This window comes from Pteropus medius, unplaced genomic scaffold, assembly GCF_902729225.1.
Source record: "Pteropus medius unplaced genomic scaffold, Ma_sr-lr_union100, whole genome shotgun sequence".
NCBI classification, from domain to species: Eukaryota; Metazoa; Chordata; class Mammalia; order Chiroptera; family Pteropodidae; genus Pteropus; species Pteropus medius.
Window position 1 is genome coordinate 21,049,115 of NW_024349803.1, and position 5,520 is coordinate 21,054,634.

A 5,520-nucleotide genomic window follows, 5' to 3' on the forward strand; every position below is an offset into this window, starting at 1 on the left:
GTGTCTGTTTCTTTTTATTCTTGGGTGACAGGGTGGGTGATGCATGTCTGAGCCAGTCAAGCCTAGCGATAAAATAAATGTGTTTAAGTTACTTATAGGGATTATTTTATACTATTTTCCATGCCCCACTCATATTCAGATTTTTAAGTTCAAGAGTTTGTTAACATGTTTTAAAACTCTTGATGGAAACGCAGTCATAACCGAGTCAGCTTTTCCACTTCCAGTTTTTGAAGACCAAAGAAAGTGTGAGCACTTGTGCTGCTCCGGTTTTCACAGACTATGTTCCAGATGTGTGGGGGGTAGGGATCTTACTGCTCTGCAGGCTGTGATATAGGTGACACCCGGTCCACCCTCCGCTGAGGCAGACACTGGGCGGCCATCTCTCTACCCCAGCAGAGCTCCGCCTCTGTCCTGTCACCTCAACTGCTGAGGAGCTGTGCAGGGGTGTTGCAGTGTTCCATTTTAAATGATGTCACTCCATCCTTGTCATTTGGGCCATCAAGACCATGCTGTGTCCCTGGGTCCGAATGTGCTCCTAGGGCCGGAAGAGGTGGTGATGGGGGTACCCGCACTGCCGACCTGGCTGAACTACTCAGCCTCCACGCTTGGCATGTAGTTGGGGGGCGGGAGTAGTTGTTCTTAAAGACAGAACTCGGCTTGTTGTGGATGGTTGCATGTTCTTATTTCCAGGCAGGCCTGTCCTTAACAAAGTTAGGGTGGAAAGTGCTCAGGAGGGGTTTTCGTGGCACGGGTCCTTACCCCAGCTCTCAGGGATGCCTGGGAGAGGTTGAGGCAGACGCAGAACCCCCAAGCTTGGGTTTCTGGGACCAAGGCTTGGGAACCTCACAGTTGAGGGTCAGACCTACAGATCCCCGCATTCCCAGGTCAGCCCTGGGGAGAGGAGGCAGTGCCCTTGCAGCACGTGGAGGTGCTGGTGCTCTAGCCTGAGCAGCAGTCACCAGCAGCCTCATTAGGTGCATCTGACGGGCCAGTCTGTGAGGCTCGTCCGGGTAAGTGCACACGTGGGATCTGGGAAGCTCTTAATTATACACACCCGGCTCATCAGGCTGAGTGGAAGCCGTTTTTCCTGGGGGAAGCCACAGCCGAGCCCTGGGGAGAGCCAGGACTCCAGGCAGCTTGAACCTTGACTTGACCCTCACACAAGGAAGGGCATTTGAATCAGTCCCACACCAACTGGTTCTGACAGTCCCCTCTCAGCTGCTCAGGGCTCCCACGAAGACTCTTCTGGTCCACAGCATCTGCTGTCAGCACCAGTGTGGGCTTTCCTATGAATGTGAAGTTAGTGTCTGTCCTTAATGCTCTGAGCCACCCCCTTAGAAAACCTAGAGACCTTCTCTCCTAGCTTGCTCCATAGCCACACCTGTCACCAACATACCTAGCCAGGTGACTGCAGCCCTCACCTTGCATCTGAAACCATGGCTCCATCTCTTGAGGCTGTTCCTTGGCCTTGAGTTCAGGGGAGACCATATTTGAGAGATCCCACTGGTGCCGAATGGCTCACTCCCTGAGGATCTGAGGCTGAAGCCTCAAGGGCCCAGCCAACCCCGTGCCAGTCCATCAGGGTCTACTCCAAGCCCAGGGTAAAAGCATGCTGTGTCCCACCGGCCGCTGTTTCTCCCAGCCATGCCTGACACGGGCGTGGTGAGAGCAATGCACACTTTCCAATCACAGAAACCCAAATTCCGAATTTGGAAGGGTCTCTTGCTGAACTAGAGGGAGCCTCCAGGGATCCCAACTCCAGCCTGCCCTTGGCTGGGACAGCTGCTGCAAACAAAGTTCAGAGCTTTGAGGGCCGTCCAGGGGCAGCTGTCATGGCCGTGCATCAAACAAGTTTCAAAGCCCAGATGAGCAGCCAGGCCTGAGCTAAGCTCCCCAGGCACGCAGTCTGGCTGGGGGTCTCAAGGGCGCCCAGAGTCCAGCCACCAGCCACCCTGATTCCCTGAGGGACAAGGGACGAATGCCCTCAGACAGGTGGGCTGGGGCGGTGGGGGGCGCGGGGAATTGTCCTGGAGAAGGGAGACTATGCTGCTGATGGCCACCAGATGGCAGCACTTTATCATCTATCTGGCAAGACTGGATTAGGTGGTGGTGGTGGGGTGGTGTCTCAGCAAGTCCTGGGGTGCAGGAGGGTCCCAGGCCTCTTCCAGGTCTCTGGAATTCAATAAAACCTGGCCAGAACTCCAGCCTTGAAGCTCTGTGTGGAGTCAGGCACACACCGAGTGTGCAGGCCCTGCAAGTTCTTGACAGGTCCCCTATCCTGAGGGATCCCCACAAAAAAGTTGTTGCCCAGCTGTGGGGCAAGGGCCAGGCTGGCCCTGTGCACAATAAGTGCTTCAGCCTCTTAACGATTCTTTCCAACCCAGGGAAACAATGTCTGCAGTCAAAATGCATTTCTGCCTCTCGCTCTCTTCACCCATTGGCCTGATTATTCACCCTCCCAGAGCCCACGTCGGATCCACAGCCTCTGCCTCCACGGCCCTGGGTGTGGGGGCTGAGCTGGCCCAGGGCTCTCGGAGGCATGGGATGCCCATTGCTCTCACGCTGACCCCTGAAAGGTTGGGGAAGGGAGCTTTCCAACAGGAGGCACGAGCCAGGGGCCGAGCCCTCTCATCCCACTTAGTCCTGGTACCACTTTCTTCTGGTTTCAACAGGAAACTGAGGCTCAGAGCAGAGCAGTTGCTGGAGGTTACCAAATTGGGAAATGCTGAGCCTGGGTTCTGATCCAGATGTCCCTCCCTGGCCCAGCTGGCCCCTAGCCAAATGACTCACTTCGTGAAGCTGGGTTCCTAGCTGCAAGCACAGGGTCAGGCTTCCACTTTGGGCAAGACATGCTCCAGCTGATGTGTTGGGGGTGGAGTGAGCTCAGCCTTGGGACAACCCCCCACCCCCCATGCCCTAGGGAGAGAGAGAAGACAGACAGGGAGAGGCAGGAGAAAAGACAACTGCAGACAAAGCAAGGCCCAGAGGATGCTGGGAAGAGAAGTGGAAAGGTCTGAGGCTGCTAGGGGCGGGAGGAAGCTGTGGGGGCAAGATAACGCAGGGTGGGGGCTGCCGGGTCTGGGGGAGTCGGATCTGCTCCACCCCCTGGCTGCCACCAGATAAGACTGCCTAAGACAGCCAAGCAGCAATGGGTGAATTCTGCACACAGATGGGGAGGTGAGGCCGCAGCAGGCAGTGAGGAGAGGGGAGGGGCCAGGAGCCCTGGCCAGGACGCTTGCTGGTTTTCCTGCCAGACTGAGGCCCCCAGCTCCTGGCGCACCCAGGCCAGGCTGCCATCTCCAGGCAGGCACCTCTGCTCCGAGTCTGGCAGGACAGAGCTATTTGAGAATGACTCATGGATATAATTAAGTGTCCCCTCACTTCCCCCTTGCTCGGCTCTGGGGGTGGTGCAGATGTGGGAGCCCAGCCTGCTGTGCAAAGTTTAGATTCAGTACCCCAGGATGCCCAGGCCAGATCTGTGGGGCCTGAAACAGGCAAGGCTGGGCTCAAATCCTAGGGTGGGGGGCATCATGCGGGGGCTTCCTTTCTTCTTTCTCCCCAACTCCTTGGCTGGGCTGAGGGGCGGCCTTGTGCACTCACAAGCATACAGCAAGAGTACATATGCACATGCACGCACAGGCCCCGATAGGCTCGTCATCAGCGGCAGTAGGCATGCTTCCCCGGCGCCCTCAACGTGTGCTGGGGAAGGACACGCAGATACCTGCAGACCCCAGTCTCCCCCCATACCCGCCCTCATACATGAAGCACGCAAGCTCACACGTACCGCACCGCTCCCCGACTAACCACCTGTCATAGGCAGGCCATGTCATGAAAGCTCACCCCTGTGCAGCCTGCTCCAGTCCCAGGAGGCGGGAAGCAGACGCCCTTGCTAGCCCTAGAAGGAGGAAGCCAGTTGGGAGGTGGGAAGGGCAAGGGAGCCTCAGGGCTCAAGCTGGCAAAGCACAGGCACACCCTTGCTCACGCACGCAGTCACTCTGCGGCTCCCCCTTCCCAGGGAGGCGGATCTTGGGGGCGTCCACCCCCAACAGACTCCTGAGCTTACCAAACAAGATCCACTGCTCAGCTCTAGGGTCGAAAGGCAGAGCTGAAGGGGAAGGGGAGGCTGAGAAAGGGGGCAGATGCTCCTCAAATAGATTGGCTCAAGGCTCAGGACCTTTCCTTCTAATACCTGCAGCCTCTCAAACAGACTGGTAAACTGAGGCTCAGAGACGGGCACCAGCAAACCCCGGCTGACATCAACAGCTCGTGGACACCCAGGGCTTCTGCCTCTGCCCATTGTCATTTCCCAGGGTTGGTGACCTATCCTACTCAAGACGGGGAAGGCTCTGCCATTTCCTCAGACTGGGAGACCCTAGGACCAGATTGGCTCTGCCAGCCCCCTCAGGCTAGAAGTCCCCAGAATCATTGGACTCTGCCATTCCCCCTCGGGAACCTCCTAGGACTGGGTGGACTCGGCCTTCTCCCCTCAGACTAGACTTGGCTGTGCCTCTCCTCTAAGACCGGGTGCCCCAACCTGAGCCACTCAAGCCCTACCAGCCTCTTGCAAACCCTGAGCAGTAACCACACGTGTGCGCGCCCCCCTCCCCATATTTCTGGTTCTTATTAATGTAAATGAAATCTGCTCCAAGCGTCCTTAATGGAAAGCGTTCCTGGAATTTGACTGTGCACACGTGGTGGTGGGGGGGCACCCTGAGATTAACTCTTGTGCAGCCAGACAGACTCAGGCTGCAGTGAGCCTTGGGCCTCAGGCTGGGGTGGGGCTTGGGAGAACCAGGACGGTCACACAGCCCCTCCTAGAACTATGTCCTGGGAGGACATCAAGGACAAGGACATCAAGGGTGGCAGAGCATCGTCCGTATAATACCCTCTGCCCTGGAACCAGCTGGCAGGTCCAGAGGTTTCTCGGAGCCTAAGGAAGGGGGCCTTGACAGGGAATGAAGAGCCCTAGAAAGTCCTTAATCAGGGAGGGGCCCAGCCAAAGACTGCAGGGGCGAGGGGGCGGCTGACAGTCAGGCTGTCCATCATGTCCTCACCTGGCTCTAGCAACAGAGCCTATCTCTTTGAACCTCCTCACCCTGCAAAAAGAAGACCCCGCCTCTGGGATGCAACCCCATTTCTCCTATGCCCACCTTACTCCTGAGATGGATCTGCCAGGACAATCAGCTTTATAACTATGGGGCAAAGAGGGGGAGCCGGAGACCACAAAGTGGACGTCCAGAGATGGCCGGGTGTGGGGGTGAGGAGCAGAGAAGCCCTCCCTGGCTCAGAGCCCACAGCGCGCCCTGCCTGGCTCCCTCTGCAAAATCTGGATGCTTGTTCTGGCACGGCCCTTGCTGGCCCCAGAGGAGCGGTGTTTTACTGCCTTTCGTGGCCAGGACAGGGATGTCTGCTTCATTGGCGGGGGTAGAAAAAGATTCTAAGATTTCAATTTCTCCCAGGTGTGGCTCCGTCTGGAGGATGCCTTGGGGAGGCTGGCTGAGGGGCCAGCACCTGGGGGGC